General features: G+C 50.1%; 1 protein-coding gene across 3 annotated transcripts in view; it reads right to left on the reverse strand.

The window, feature by feature from the left end:
* Nucleotides 1-17,283, reverse strand: part of LOC134910558 (phosphofurin acidic cluster sorting protein 2-like) — a 327,980-nt gene that overhangs the window by 134,857 nt on the left and 175,840 nt on the right. The gene's annotated exons all lie outside the window — the stretch shown is intronic.

Raw genomic sequence — 17,283 nt, forward strand, 5'->3', positions numbered from 1 at the left:
CGTAGCGATCTGTGAAAAAAAGGCTAATCTGTGCATGCGTATGCACCGCAATGCGCATATGCATCGTACGGGTACGAAGTCCATTGTGGTTTTGCACTGGTTCTAGCGACGATTCCAATCGCACAGCCGAACGCAAGGAGATTGACAGAAAGAGGGCGTTTCTGGGTGTCAACTGACCGTTTTCTGGGAGTGTTTGGAAAAACGCAGGCGTGGTCGGGGTGTTTGCTGGGCGGGTATCTGACGTCATTACCGTGTCACTCGTCGCAGCAATCATCGCACAGGATAAGTAAATACAGGGCTGGTCTTGTTTTACACAAAAATAAGAATTTACTCACCAGTAATTCTATTTCTCGTAGTCCGTAGTGGATGCTGGGTACTCCGTAAGGACCATGGGGAATAGACGGGCTCCGCAGGAGACAGGGCACTCTTAAAAGAAAGATTAGGTACTACATCTGGTGTGCACTGGCTCCTCCCTCTATGCCCCTCCTCCAGACCTCAGTTAGGGAAACTGTGCCCGGAAGAGCTGACATTACTAGGAAAGGATTTGGAATCCAGGGTAAGACTCATACCAGCCACACCAATCACACCGTACAACTTGTGATAACTATACCCAGTTAACAGTATGAACAACAACTGAGCCTCATTCAACAGATGGCTCAGAACAATAACCCTATAGTTAAGCAATAACTATATACAAGTATTGCAGAAAGTCCGCACTTGGGACGGGCTCCCATCATCCACTACGGACTACGAGAAATAGAATTACCGGTGAGTAAATTCTTATTTTCTCTGACGTCCTAGTGGATGCTGGGTACTCCGTAAGGACCATGGGGATTATACCAAAGCTCCCAAACGGGCGGGAGAGTGCGGATGACTCTGCAGCACCGAATGAGCAAACTCAAGGTCCTCCTCAGCCAGGGTATCAAACTTGTAGAATTTTGCAAAAGTGTTTGATCCCGACCAAGTAGCAGCTCTGCAAAGTTGTAAAGCCGAGACCCCTCGGGCAGCCGCCCAAGAAGAGCCCACCTTCCTCGTGGAATGGGCTTTTACTGATTTAGGATGCGGCAGTCCAGTCGCAGAATGTGCAAGTTGAATCGTGCTACAGATCCAGCGAGCAATAGTCTGCTTTGAAGCAGAAGCACCCAGCTTGTTGGGTGCATGCAGGATAAACAGCGAGTCAGTTTTTCTGACTCTAGCCGTCCTGGAAACATAGATTTTCAGGGCCCGAACTACGTTATGGAAAATCAGATATGGGCTTTTACAGGACAAAGCCGCCAATTCTGACACACGCCTAGCTGAGGCCAAGGCCAACAGCATGACTACCTTCCACGTGAGATACTTCAACTCCACGGTCTGAAGTGGCTCAAACCAATGTGATTTTAGGAAATCCAACACTACGTTGAGATCCCAAGGTGCCACTGGAGGCACAAAAGGGGGCTGAATATGCAGCACTCCCTTAACAAACGTCTGAACTTCAGGCAGTGAAGCCAGTTCTTTTTGAAAGAAAATAGACAGGGCCGAAATCTGGACTTTAATGCATCCCAATTTTAGGCCCATAGTCACTCCTGACTGTAGGAAGTGCAGAAATCGACCCAGCTGAAATTCCTCTGTTGGGGCCTTCATGGCCTCACACCAAGCAACATATTTTCGCCATATGCAGTGATAATGTTTTGCTGTCACATCCTTCCTAGCTTTTATCAGCATAGGAATGACTTCAACCGGAATGCCCTTTTCCATTAGGATCCGGCGTTCAACCGCCATGCCGTCAAACGCAGCCGCGGTAAGTCTGTAGCAGGTCCTGTCGGAGCGGCAGAGGCCAAGGGTCCTCTGAGATCATTTCTTGTAGTTCCGGGTACCAAGTTCTTCTTGGCCAATCCGGAACGATGAGTATAGTTCTTACTCCTCTCTTTCTTATTATCCTCAGTACCTTTGGTATGAGAGGAAGAGGAGGGAACACATAAACCGACTGGTACACCCACGGTGTCACTAGAGCGTCCACAGCTATCGCCTGAGGGTCCCTTGACCTGGCGCAATATCTTTTTATCTTTTGAGGCGGGACGCCATCATGTCCACCTGTGGCCTTTCCCAACGATTTACAATCAGCTGGAAGACTTCTGGATGAAGTCCCCACTCTCCCGGGTGGAGGTCGTGCCTGCTGAGGAAGTCTGCTTCCCAATTGTCCACTCCCGGAATGAACACTGCTGACAGTGTTAGCACGTGATTCTCCGCCCATCGGAGAATCCTTGTGGCTTCTGCCATTGCCATCCTGCTTCTTGTGCCGCCCTGTCGGTTTACATGGGCGACAGCCGTGATGTTGTCTGACTGAATCAGCACCGTCTGGTTTTGAAGCAGGGGTTCTGCTTGACTTAGGGCATTGTAAATGGCCCTTAGTTCCAGAATATTTATGTGTAGGGAAGTCTCCTGACTCGACCATTGTCCTTGGAAGTTTCTTCCCTGAGTGACTGCCCCCCAACCTCGGAGGCTTGCATCCGTGGTCACCAGGACCCAGTCCTGAATGCCGAATCTGCGGCCCTCGAGCAGATGAGCACTCTGCAGCCACCACAGCAGAGACACCCTGGCCCTCGGGGACAGGGTGATCAGCCGATGCATCTGAAGATGCGATCCGGACCACTTGTCTAACAGATCCCACTGAAAGATCCTTGCATGGAACCTGCCGAAGGGAATTGCTTCGTAAGAAGCTACCATCTTTCCCAGGACTCGCGTGCAGTGATGCACCGACACCTGTTTTGGTTTCAGGAGGTCTCTGACCAGAGATGACAACTCCTTGGCCTTCTCCTCCGGGAGAAACACCTTCTTCTGTTCTGTGTCCAGAATCATGCCCAAGAACAGCAGACGCGTCGTAGAAACCAGCTGCGACTTTTGGATATTCAGAATCCAGCCGTGCTGTTGTAGCACTTCCCGAGATAGTGCTACTCCGACTAACAACGGCTCCTTGGACCTCAAATTTATAAGGAGATCGTCCAAGTATGGGATAATTATAACTCCCTTCTTTCGAAGGAGTATCATCATTTTGGCCATTACCTTGGTAAATACCCTCGGTGCCGTGGACAGACCAAACGGCAACGTCTGGAATTGGTAATGACAGTCCTGTACCACAAACCTGAGGTACTCCTGGTGAGGGGGGTAAATGGGGACATGTAGGTAAGCATCCTTGATGTCCAGTGACACCATAAAATCCCCCTCTTCCAGGCTTGCAATAACCGCCCTGAGCGATTCCATTTTGAACTTGAACTTCCTTATATAAGTGTTCAAGGATTTCAAATTTAGAATGGGTCTCACCGAACCGTCTGGTTTCGGTACCACAAACATTGTGGAATAGTAACCCCGTCCCTGTTGAAGGAGGGGAACTTTGATTATCACCTGCTGAAGGTACAGCTTGTGAATTGCCGCCAGTACTACCTCCCTTTCCTTGGGAGCAGTTGGCAAGGCTGATTTGAGGTAACGGCGAGGGGGAGACGCCTCGAACTCCAGCTTGTATCCCTGAGATACCACTTGTAGAACCCAGAAATCCACCTGTGAGCGAACCCACTGGTCGCTGAAGTTCCGGAGACGGGCCCCCACCGCACCTGGCTCCACCTGTGGAGCCCCAGCGTCATGCGGTGGACTTAGTGGAAGCAGGGGAGGATTTTTGTTCCTGGGAACTGGCTGTCTGGTGCAGCTTTTTCCCTCTACCCCTGCCTCTGGGCAGAAAGGACACGCCTCTGACCCGCTTGCCTTTCTGAGGCCGAAAGGACTGTACTTGATAACACGGTGCTTTCTTAGGCTGTGAGGGAATCTGAGGTAAAAAAGTCGACTTCCCAGCTGTTGCTGTGGATACGAGGTCCGAGAGACCGTCCCCAAACAATTCCTCACCCTTATAAGGCAAAACTTCCATGTGCCTTTTAGAATCAGCATCACCTGTCCACTGCCGAGTCCATAATACTCTCCTGGCAGAAATGGACATTGCATTAATTCTAGATGAAAGCCGGCAAATGTCCCTCTGTGCATCCCTCATATATAAGACTACGTCTTTAATATGCTCTATGGTTAGCAAAATAGTATCTCTGTCAAGGGAATCAATGTTATCTGACAGGGAATCAGACCATGCTGCTGCAGCACTACACATCCATGCTGAAGCAATAGCAGGTCTCAGTATAGTACCTGAGTGTGTATACACAGACTTCAGGATAGCCTCCTGCTTTCTATCTGCAGGCTCCTTTAAGGCGGCCGTATCCTGAGACGGCAGTGCCACCTTTTTTGATAAGCGTGTGAGCGCCTTGTCCACCCTAGGGGATGTTTCCCAACGCAACCTGTCCGTTGGCGGGAAAGGGTACGCCATTAGTAACCTCTTAGAAATCACTAATTTCTTATCTGGGGAACACCACGCTTCTTCACACAATTCATTTAACTCATCAGATGGGGGAAAAGTCACTGGCTGCTTTTTCTCCCCAAACATAATACCCTTTTTTGTGGTAACCGGGTTAATGTCAGAAATGTGCAACACATTTTTCATTGCCGTAATCATGCATCGGATGGCCCTTGTGGATTGTACATTTGTCTCATCCTCGTCTACACTGAAGTCAGACTCCGTGTCGACATCTGTGTCTGCCATCTGAGGTAGCGGGCGTTTTTGAGCCCCTGATGGCCTCTGAGACGCTTGGGCAGGCGCGGGCTGAATTTATGTGCCCCCCCTCTCTTTTTTACCCTTCTCGTAGTGTATACTGCAGGGGAGAGCCTGGGGAGCGTCCTTCCAGCGGAGCTGTGAAGAGAAAATGGCGCTGGCTGTGCTGAGGAAGATAGCCCCGCCCCTTCAGCGGCGGGCTTCTCCCGCTTTTTTAATAATATTTATGGCGGGGGATTAGGCACATATACAGTTTATAACTGTATTATGTGCATTTTGCCAAAAAGGTATACATATTGCAGCCCAGGGCGCCCCCCCCCCAGCGCCCTGCACCCACCAGTGACCGGAGCGTGTGGTGTGCTGTGGGAGCAATGGCGCACAGCTGCAGTGCTGTGAGCTACCTTATTGAAGACCGGAGTCTTCAGCCGCCGATTTTCTCCTGGAATCTTCCGTCTTCTGGCTCTGCAAGGGGGACAGCGGCGCGGCTCCGGGAACGGACGGCTATCTACATAAAAAGTGACTCTACTTCAGCCCTAACTGCTGGTGCATCGCTGGAACTACCTGCCGGTCCCCTCGGACCAATAAAACAGCCGTTTGACGGAGGATACTGCGGGTGCTGTCTCAGAGCTGCTTGCGGCGGCCATCTTGCCAGCGTGGGGCGAGACACCTGCCTGACACTCTGCCCTCCGCTCCCCGGCCGCGTACCTCCTGTTTGCCGCCACGGTGCCTGGACGTCCTACGGCTGTCCCTCCGCTATTCGCTCTCCTGACACAGGGAATCCGCGGCGCTTCCGGGTCGGCGCTCTCCGGGGCCGACGCTGACTCCGGGCTGCGTCCCACGTGCTGCACCTTGGAGAGAGGCCTTCTTCACCGCTGCGGGGAGACACGGCGCGGCCTGCACTCCACAAGCCACCGCAGGAGAACACTACAGGCTAAGCGGCAGATCATCAGCTCCTGTGGCTCACGGCAGGTACACCTTCCCTGCAGTGCTCCCTGCAATATTCTCCTACCTGGACAATACTCCCCTCTGGAAGCTAGATAGGATATACCATTCCGACGTCCACATTTCTATGCATATATCTACCTGCCCATTCCTGCACTAATTCCTTGCCTGGATGGTGCGCATGCTGGGAGTAATACAGGGCACTACACCCCAATTTGCACACGCTTACGCCTCTATATCTCTGCCTAAATACAACGTGCTGACATCTCTATATAAAACACCGACCTCCCTGACCCCCCTACCCGCTACACGTGAAAGCTGTGATCATCACATTGATCCTGTGTCTGGGCCACTTGGGAGTGCGCTGCTACGGCTCAATCTCCATATTCCTCCACACTTGTAATCCTACTCTACAAGCCTCCTGTGCAATATACTGGACATTACAATGGGGAAGACAGGTGCAGCCGCGAAATTACAAAAATATGCGAGGGAATCCTCCTCTTCCCAATCCACTTCCAACGCGGCTCGTAACCCTCAATCTCCGCGCTCTGAAGGCGAGGACCCAGCCTTAAACGACTCGACGCACTCCACGCAGCAAATAATACAGGCTATTGCTGCCTCAGAGCAACGAGTCTCTGATAAAATTGAACGTGTCCAGATAGATGTTTCTCTACTCCGTCAGGATCTCCAAAAGATTCGTGAAAGAGTGAGTGAGACTGAGCACCGCATTTCGGACCTGGAGGACACCACATATCCACTTAAAACTAAGATGGACGATCTTTCTACACAACTATCATCGGCTCACGCTAAGCTATCCGATATAGAAGGCAGACTCCGCCGGAACAATGTCCGCCTGGTTGGGCTACCTGAGAGGGCAGAGGGAACAGCCCCGGAGAAATTCTTTGAAGACTGGCTGATTAAGATGTTTACACGTGAAGCCTTCAGCCCACAATTTGCGGTAGAACGAGCACATCGTCTTCCGTCTCGTCCTCCTCCACCAGGCGCTCCTGCTCGAACGTTCATTGCTCGTCTTCTTCACTTTAAAGACAGAGACACTATACTTCGTCTGGCTCGTCTCCAGGGCCCGCTGATGTTCGACAACCACACGATCTCAATTTTCCCAGACTTTGCCATTGAAGTCCAGAAATCCCGTGCCCAATTCTCTCTTGTCAAACGCAAACTCCGGGATCGGAATATCCAATACTCGATGTTGTTTCCGGCTCGTCTGAGGGTTATATACAACAACGCCACGCACTTTTTCTCAAACCCGAAAGATGTGGAATCCTGGCTGGAACACAGACCTCCAGCTCCTGAATGAACTCGTATTGGTCATATGTAGTTGGCGTGGGTAACTATTATAGCGTAAACCGTATGGTTTCTATTGTCTCTACCCCTATGGGCTGATGCATGTCACTTACTTCTCTGGGGTTTTTTCCTTTTTTTAGCATCGGGCCACTACACCTGCTAAGCTCTATGTGCGGGAGTTCCCTGCTGTAGATAGCTTAGGGATCTAGTCCCACAGTTCTGTTCTCCCAGCTGGTTTGTTCTGTACCCAGCTAGTTTAATTTAGTTTTGTTAGGGTATAGGTATGACACTAGGTTGCTTATTGGTCATACAGGGTGGGTGCGGGATGGGATGTTTTATTGTTGTTGTTACTTTCCTTTTCTTTATTCTTTCCTCCCTTTTTTTTCTTTCTGCAACTGATCATGGTGCTCTAACGCTATGGAAATGTATGGTATTTCAGATGTCACATTTGGAGTATGCTCGGCCTCGGCCTTTCAGTCCTAATCGGGTTTTCCAAGTTAGGGAGTATGGTTTTGTTATGATACGATTCACTGGGTACCCTACCTCACACACTATACTCCTTCCGTCTCCCACGACTTATCTCCTTGTGCCCATTCACAGCGCTCTACGATATGGGATCTAATACAGACGCCACGGGGAGGGACACGATTAGACTGATGGGATGGAATGTCCGTGGTTTAAATGATAAAATTAAACGCTCACTTGTCCTGAAACAACTTCAAAAATACAGAGTTGACATAGCATGCCTCTCTGAGACTCATCTGTATGGTAGTAAAGTCATGGCCATTAAAAGACCGTGGGTTGGGTGGGCCTACCACTCCACGTTCTCCTCCAGCGCCAGAGGGGTATCGATATTGGTTAAAAAATCGGTAAACTTTCACCTGGAGCATAGCAGCATTGACCCTCAGGGTCGTTATGTGTTTTTACGTGCTGTCATACATCATGCACTGTATCATATCATGGCTATATACATTCCCCCCCCCCTATAACAGTGAAGTTCTACGTAAGGTAGCTGACTTTATAGCCCAATCCCCTGACACACCGGTTATTAGTGTGGGTGACTTCAACAACGTCATGGACTTGTCTATAGACCGCTGGCGGGAGTCTCGCGACTCCACCTCCCTCCCCCCTGCCCCGACCCCCTTTGCAAGAATTGTTGCTGAGCTTGGCTGGATGGATATCTGGAGAGTGCGAAACCCTACTATAGCGCACTATTCCTGTCACTCCGCTACCCATAACACACGGTCACGGATAGACTTGTGCCTTATTTCCCCGACATTATCGCCTAGAATTTCTGAACTAACATATTTGTCCAGGGGTATATCGGACCACTCACCGGTTTTACTAAAGCTGTCTATGACGCACGATAGGGGCAGCAATCAGTGGAAACTGCACCCATTTTGGTTGAATTTAATGGGAGAGGGCTCCGACCTTCTCTCGGACTGGAAAGTCTTCCTTGATTGCAACCCCCCAGACTCCTCCCCCACTGTCCGACATGATGCATACAAAGCATATATTAGAGGTACCTTTATTAAAAGAATAGCCGGCATCAAGTCGTTTAACAGGAGGGAGGAAGCGAGACTCGAACAGGCCTGCCGTGATTTGGAATCTGTATACATAGAATCACATTCCCGGTCAGATCGGGAGGCGTGGCTGCACGCACAGGGAGAGTGGGCCGATTACCTCTTTGATAAATCCAAGCGTAGGCTGCTGTTCTCCAGTCACAGGCAGTACTTTCAGGCAGAGCTGGGGGGCAGTTGCCTGGCTTTCCTGGCCAGGGATGAAACCCATTCTCGCACTGTTCAGTGTATTGCCGATGGGGATGGCAGTCTCTGCTACTCGGGGAAAGACATAGCAGGGGTATTTAAACATTTTTATTCCAAACTATACTCGTCAGGAGTCTCCCACACCGACGAGCAACTGCACTCCTACCTCTCGCGGGTGAATTTGCCCAATTTATCGCGGGAGGCGCTTGAAGCACTTGAGGCTCCTTTCACCCTGGAGGAGGTGGAGTGCGGTGTGTCGTCACTCCCTTCTTCCAAGGCACCTGGTGGGGATGGCCTCCCAGTGGAGATATATAAAAAATTCAACTCCCACTTCAGTCCTTATTTATTAGATTTATTTAATACCTTGTTTGAAATTGGTGAACTTCCCCCGTCCATGTCTGAAGCCACTATTATAGTGCTGCCCAAACCGGGGAAGGATCCCAAGGCTCCCGATTCCTACCGCCCTATTTCACTACTGTCCACAGATGTTAAAATTCTTGCAAAGATGCTTGCCATCCGTCTGAACGCGGTCATCGGGTCTATTATACATCAGGACCAGACGGGCTTCATGCCGGGAAGGTCCACTATGCAAAACCTACGGAAGCTGTTCTATCACCTGCAGGGGGATGGCTTGCTGGGTTCGGGGGCAGTGGTGGTGTCTCTCGACGCCGCCAAGGCCTTCGACTCGGTTGAGTGGTCCTACCTTTGGCAGGTATTACACGGGTTTGGCCTGGGCCCTGTGTTCATCGGGTGGGTTCGATTACTGTACTCCTCTCCAGCAGCCCGTGTCTCTGTTAATGGGTATACCTCGTCCTCATTCTCTTTGGCCAGGGGCACACGACAGGGTTGCCCGTTGTCCCCGGCCCTGTTTGCATTGGCTATAGAACCACTGGCTTGTATGATAAGGGACGACCCGAATATTCAGGGACTGGCAGCCGGCTCCACGGTGGATAAGATTTCACTGTATGCCGACGATATGTTGCTGTTCCTTAGGGACCCAGATGCCTCACTCCGGGCTATGCTTCACACAATTAATGAATTTGGGGAATACTCTGGCTTATGTATAAACTGGGACAAATCCTTTATTTTTCCCATTTCAGGACATATCCCGGAGGGGATATGCACGTCACACTCACTGCAATGGACTCTGAAATTTAAATACTTGGGTGTTTGGGTCACGGGGCCAGCATCAGAATATGCCAAGTGGAACATAGACCCTATCACAGCCCTTTTTAAAAGTAAGATCCACACATGGAAGGCACTACCACTGACAGTATTGGGACGCATCAATCTCTTTAAGATGTCCATCCAGCCTAAGTACCTATATGTCCTGCAACACTCCCCCATCTACCTCCCTAAAAAAATATTTGCTAACATTGACAGTCTCATATCTTCCTTTATCTGGGGTCATAAACCGGCGAGGATAGCTATAAAAAAACTTTGTAGGACCAAACTCACTGGGGGGGCGAGCCTGCCTAATCTCAGGCTGTATTATCTGGCAGCACAGCTGGTGCACCTCTCCGGCTGGATCACAGGAGTGGGTGGCTCGACCCTACAGGTATATTTGACAGACTGGGTTGGACCCCCCTTCACCCCCTTCCTTTTCTTGCTTTCGGGAATGTCAGTGACGGGTCTTCCTCCTATCCTGCGACAGGCTCTGTTGGTCTGGAAACAAGTACACAACCTCTATGACTGGGCCGACCTAGAAACAGATTCACCCTTATGGTTTAATAGTTCGTATATGGAACTTCAGAAGCTGTCAACAGACAATATTTGGATAAAAAGTGGGGTGACCTCCCTAGGGCAATTATATGTGGATGGTTATCTTAAATCATTTGCGCAACTGCAGGCTGAATTCGAGCTCCCAAACACAGCCCTATTTAGATACTTCCAACTAAGACACGCCATACAGACCCAGTTCAAAACGGCCCCTTCCATCTCCCCTTCTCCAGTTAAACTTATGCTGCAACGCTTACCCTCCACAGGTAAAATTTCAACAATATATGCCTCACTAAACAATAGAACCCTACCTGCCTCTTTAGATCCGCTTAGGCTGAGCTGGGAAGATGATATAGGCCCCCTGTCAGACGAACAATGGCTACAAATACTGGGCTCCGCCAGGTCTACCACTCCTTGCATTAGATATCAACAGGTGCATCTCTTTATCCTACACAGGGTTTATCGAACCCCTCTACTTCTCCAACGAGCTGGTTTAAGACCTGACACTTTATGCCCCAAATGTCGGATGGCAGATGCTGGTTTTTGGCATCTGTTATGGAATTGTCCGAAAGTCTATGAATTTTGGACTTGGGTTTGGTCTGACATATTAACTACTGACCCATCTCTTCCCCAAATTAATCCCAGAACCTGCCTCTTCGGGGTGGACCTGGAAGAAACCCATTCATTGCTCACATATCAGTATGTCCTGTGTCTGATCACGCATGCCAAGGTCATCATTGCACGCTCCTGGTTTGCAGAGACCCCTCCCAGAGTATCGGAGTGGAGAGCCCTGGTAACCTTGGTCATAGGGCATGAAAGGCTAATGTACTTATCCCGCAACTCTGTGTCCAAGTTTCACCGTAAGTGGGACAGATGGACGTTGGTGCGGCCGAGTGCGGAATTGACGTAGCCCGGTGATAGGCAGAGACTGTGGACACACACAACCCTATACTTGTAATTGTGACCTCCCCTTTACTCACGTATACTAAGCAAGTAGCGACGACAATGTCTTAATGACCGGACCGAGCGCTCCGAGCACAACCCTCTCATTTCAAGCACCACAAGCCTTATGTTTTAATTTACAATGTAAATCAATGTAATACCTACTGATCAGCACAATGCATTGTATTGTAAATTGTATGTTTTGAACTGTTGCCTTCTTCCTTTTCTTTTCTGCTTTTCTCTCTTTTACCACACTTATGTAACCAAATGAAAAAATTTTCAATAAAAAATTTACTTGATCAAAAAAAAAAAAAAAACTGCTAGCGAGCGATCAACTCGGAATGACCCCCATAGGGTCCACATGGCACATTGGGGTGTAGTGGTGGATGTACTGGGAGCATATTTGGCACTGGGGAGGGGGGGGGGGGTATATGTGTACCTGGCACATGGTGGGGGTGCTATATTTGGCACTGGGGGCATGTGAGTACCTGGCACTGTGGGGGAATACCTGGCACTGGGGGCATATGTGACACTGGGAGCACGGCCCTAGCAACAAGCACTACCCCCTAGCAACGAGCATGACTACGAGAAATAGAATTAACGGTAAGTAAATTCTTATTTTCTCTGACGTCCTTGTGGATGCTGGGACTCCGTCAGGACCATGGGGATTATACCAAAGCTCCCAAACGGGCGGGAGAGTGCGGATGACTCTGCAGCACCGAATGAGAGAACTCCAGGTCCTCCTTAGCCAGGGTATCAAATTTGTAGAATTTTACAAACGTGTTTTCCCCTGACCACGTAGCTGCTCGGCAAAGTTGTAAAGCCGAGACCCCTCGGGCAGCCGCCCAAGATGAGCCCACCTTCCTTGTGGAATGGGCATTGACAGATTTTGGCTGTGGCAGGCCTGCCACAGAATGTGCAAGCTGAATTGTACTACAAATCCAACGAGCAATAGTCTGCTTAGAAGCAGGAGCACCCAGCTTGTTGGGTGCATACAATATAAACAGCGAGTCAGATTTCCTGACTCCAGCCGTCCTGGAAACATATATTTTCAGGGCCCTGACTACATCCAGTAACTTGGAATCCTCCAAGTCCCCAGTAGCCGCAGGCACCACAATAGGTTGGTTTAGGTGAAACGCTGAAACCACCTTAGGGAGAAATTGAGGGCGAGTCCTCAATTCCGCCCTATCCGAATGAAAAATCAGGTAAGGGCTTTTATAGGATAAAGCCGCCAATTCTGATACGCGCCTGGCTGAAGCCAGGGCCAACAGCATTACCACTTTCCATGTGAGATATTTTAAATCCACTGTGGCAAGTGGTTCGAACCAATGTGATTTTAGGAATCCCAAAACCACATTGAGATCCCAGGGTGCCACTGGAGGCACAAAGGGAGGCTGTATATGCAGTACCCCCTTTACAAAAGTCTGGACTTCAGGAACTGAAGCCAATTCTTTCTGGAAGAAAATCGACAAGGCCGAAATTTGAACCTTAATGGATCCTAATTTTAGGCCCATGGACAATCCTGTTTGCAGGAAATGCAGGAAACGACCTAGTTGAAATTCCTCTGTCGGGGCCTTCCTGGCCTCGCACCACGCAACATATTTCCTCCAAATACGGTGATAATGTTGTGCAGTTACATCCTTCCTGGCTTTGATCAGGGTAGGGATGACTTCATCTGGAATGCCTTTTTCCTTCAGGATCCGGCGTTCAACCGCCATGCCGTCAAACGCAGCCGCGGTAAGTCTTGGAACAGACAGGGTCCTTGCTGAAGCAGGTCCCTTCTTAGAGGTAGAGGCCACGGATCCTCCGTGAGCATCTCTTGAAGTTCCGGATACCAAGTCCTTCTTGGCCAATCCGGAGCCACGAGTATAGTTCTTACTCCTCTCCGTCTTATAATCCTCAGTACCTTTGGTATGAGAGGCAGAGGAGGGAACACATACACTGACTGGTACACCCACGGTGTTACCAGAGCGTCCACCGCTATTGCCTGAGGGTCCCTTGACCTGGCGCAATACCTGTCTAGTTTTTTGTTGAGGCGGGACGCCATCATGTCCACCTTTGGTTTTTCCCAACGGTTTACAATCACTTGGAAGACTTCTGGATGAAGTCCCCACTCTCCCGGGTGGAGATCGTGTCTGCTGAGAAAATCTGCTTCCCAGTTGTCCACTCCGGGAATGAACACTGCTGACAGTGCTATCACATGATTTTCTGCCCAGCGAAGAATCCTTGCAGCTTCTGCCATCGCTCTCCTGCTTCTTGTGCCGCCCTGTCTGTTTACGTGGGCGACTGCCGTGATGTTGTCCGACTGGATCAACACCGGCTGACCCTGAAGCAGAGGCCTTGCTTGACTTAGGGCATTGTAAATGGCCCTTAGTTCCAGGATATTTATGTGAAATGACGTTTCCATGCTTGACCACAAGCCCTGGAAATTTCTTCCCTGTGTGACTGCTCCCCAGCCTCTCAGGCTGGCATCCGTGGTCACCAGGACCCAGTCCTGAATGCCGAATCTGCGGCCCTCTAGAAGCTGAGCACTCTGCAACCACCACAGGAGAGACACCCTTGTCCTTGGAGACAGGGTTATCCGCTGATGCATCTGAAGATGCGATCCGGACCATTTGTCCAGCAGATCCCACTGAAAAGTTCTTGCGTGGAATCTGCCGAATGGAATCGCTTCGTAAGAAGCCACCATTTTTCCCAGGACCCTTGTGCATTGATGCACTGACACTTGGCCTGGTTTTAGGAGGTTCCTGACTAGCTCGGATAACTCCCTGGCTTTCTCCTCCGGGAGAAACACCTTTTTCTGGACTGTGTCCAGAATCATCCCTAGGAACAGCAGACGTGTCGTCGGAATCAGCTGCGATTTTGGAATATTTAGAATCCACCCGTGCTGTCGTAGTACTACTTGAGATAGTGCTACTCCGACCTCTAACTGTTCCCTGGACCTTGCCCTTATCAGGAGATCGTCCAAGTAAGGGATAATTAAGACGCCTTTTCTTCGAAGAAGAATCATCATTTCGGCCATTACCTTGGTAAAGACCCGGGGTGCCGTGGACAATCCAAACGGCAGCGTCTGAAACTGATAGTGACAGTTCTGTACCACAAACCTGAGGTACCCTTGGTGAGAAGGGCAAATTGGGACATGGAGGTAAGCATCCTTGATGTCCAGAGACACCATATAGTCCCCTTCTTCCAGGTTCGCTATCACTGCTCTGAGTGACTCCATCTTGAATTTGAACCTTTGTATGTAAGTGTTCAAGGATTTCAGATTTAAAATAGGTCTCACCGAACCGTCCGGCTTCGGTACCACAAACAGCGTGGAATAATACCCCTTTCCCTGTTGCAGGAGGGGTACCTTGATTATCACCTGCTGGGAATACAGCTTGTGAATGGCTTCCAATACCGCCTCCCTGTCGGAGGGAGACGTTGGTAAAACAGACTTCAGGAACCGGCGAGGGGGAGACGTCTCGAATTCCAATTTGTACCCCTGAGATACTACCTGCAGGATCCAGGGGTCCACTTGCGAGTGAGCCCACTGCGCGCTGAAATTCTTGAGACGGCCCCCCACCGTACCTGAGTCCGCTTGTAAGGCCCCAGCGTCATGCTGAGGACTTGGCAGAAGCGGGGGAGGGCTTCTGTTCCTGGGAAGAGGCTGCCTGCTGCAGTCTTTTTCCCCTTCCTCTGCCCCGGGGCAGAAATGAGTGGCCTTTTGCCCGCTTGCCTTTATGGGGACGAAAGGACTGAGCCTGAAAAGACGGTGTCTTTTTCTGCTGAGAGGTGACCTGGGGTAAAAAGGTGGATTTCCCAGCCGTTGCCGTGGCCACCAGGTCCGATAGACCGACCCCAAATAACTCCTCCCCTTTATACGGCAATACTTCCATATGCCGTTTGGAATCCGCATCACCTGACCACTGTCGCGTCCATAACCCTCTTCTGGCAGAAATGGACAGCGCACTTACTCTTAATGCCAGAGTGCAAATATCCCTCTGTGCATCTCGCATATATAGAAATGCATCCTTTAAATGCTCTATAGTCAATAATATACTGTCCCTGTCCAGGGTATCAATATTTTCAGTCAGGGAATCCGACCAAGCCACCCCAGCACTGCACATCCAGGCTGAGGCGATTGCTGGTCGCAGTATTACAGTGTGTATATACTTTTTAGGATATTTTCCAGCTTCCTATCAGCTGGCTCCTTGAGGGCGGCCGTATCAGGAGACGGTAACGCCACTTGTTTTGATAAGCGTGTGAGCGCCTTATCTACCCTAGGGGGTGTTTCCCAACGCGCCCTAACCTCTGGCGGGAAAGGGTATAATGCCAATAATTTTTTAGAAATTAGCAGTTTTTTATCGGGGGAAACCCACGCTTCATCACACACCTCATTTAATTCATCTGATTCAGGAAAAACTACGGGTAGTTTTTTCACACCCCACATAATACCCTTTTTTGTGGTACTTGTAGTATCAGAAATGTTCAAAACCTCCTTCATTGCCGTGATCATGTAACGTGTGGCCCTACTGGAAATCACGTTTGTTTCCTCACCGTCGACACTGGAGTCAGTGTCCGTGTCTGGGTCTGTGTCGACCATCTGAGGTAACGGGCGCTTTAGAGCCCCTGACGGTGTTTGAGACGCCTGGACAGGTACTAACTGATTTGCCGGCTGTCTCATGTCGTCAACAGTCTTTTGTAAAGTGCTAACGTTATCACGTAATTCCTTCCATAAGACCATCCAGTCAGGTGTCGACTCCCTAGGGGGTGACATCACTATTACAGGCAATTGCTCCGCCTCCATACCATTTTCCTCCTCATACATGTCGACACAAACGTACCGACACACAGCACACACACAGGGAATGCTCTGATAGAGGACAGGACCCCACTAGCCCTTTGGGGAGACAGAGGGAGAGTTTGCCAGCACACACCAGAGCGCTATATATATACAGGGATAACCTTATATAAGTGTTTTTCCCTTATATAGCTGCTGTATTGATTAATCTGCCAAATTAGTGCCCCCCCTCTCTTGTTTTACCCTGTTTCTGTAGTGCAGGACTGCAGGGGAGAGTCAGGGAGACGTCCTTCCAGCGGAGCTGTGAGGGAAAATGGCGCTTGTGTGCTGAGGAGATAGGCTCCGCCCCCTTCTCGGCGGCCTTTCTCCCGCTTTTTTAAGGAAAACTGGCAGGGGTTAAATGCATCCATATAGCCCAGGAGCTATATGTGATGTATTTTTCGCCATCTAAGGTGTTTTTATTGCGTCTCAGGGCGCCCCCCCCCAGCGCCCTGCACCCTCAGTGACCGGAGTGTGAAGTGTGCTGAGAGCAATGGCGCACAGCTGCGGTGCTGTGCGCTACCTTATTGAAGACAGGACGTCTTCTGCCGCCGATTTCTGGACCTCTTCTGTCTTCTGGCTCTGTAAGGGGGCCGGCGGCGCGGCTCTGGGACCCATCCATGGCTGGGCCTGTGATCGGTCCCTCTGGAGCTAATGTCCAGTAGCCTAAGAAGCCCAATCCACTCTGCACGCAGGTGAGTTCGCTTCTTCTCCCCTTAGTCCCTCGGTGCAGTGAACCTGTTGCCAGCAGGACTCACTGAAAATAAAAAACCTATACTTAAACTTTTTTCACTAAGCAGCTCAGGAGAGCCACCTAGTGTGCACCCTTCTCGTTCGGGCACAAAAATCTAACTGAGGCTTGGAGGAGGGTCATAGGGGGAGGAGCCAGTGCACACCAGGTAGTCCTAAAGCTTTTACTTTTGTGCCCAGTCTCCTGCGGAGCCGCTATTCCCCATGGTCCTGACGGAGTCCCAGCATCCACAAGGACGTCAGAGAAAAGTAATTAGAAGCCTTACTGTAGAACTTAATGTGTAATGGGCATTACGGTGTGTGGCATAATGTATCACGGACATTGCTGTGTGTGTCATAATGTGTCACAGGCATTACGGTGTGTGGCATACTATATCACGGGCATTGTGTCTCAGGGGGATTGCAGTGTGGCATAA

The sequence above is a fragment of the Pseudophryne corroboree genome, chromosome 4, assembly GCF_028390025.1.
Source record: "Pseudophryne corroboree isolate aPseCor3 chromosome 4, aPseCor3.hap2, whole genome shotgun sequence".
Lineage (NCBI taxonomy): Eukaryota > Metazoa > Chordata > Amphibia > Anura > Myobatrachidae > Pseudophryne > Pseudophryne corroboree.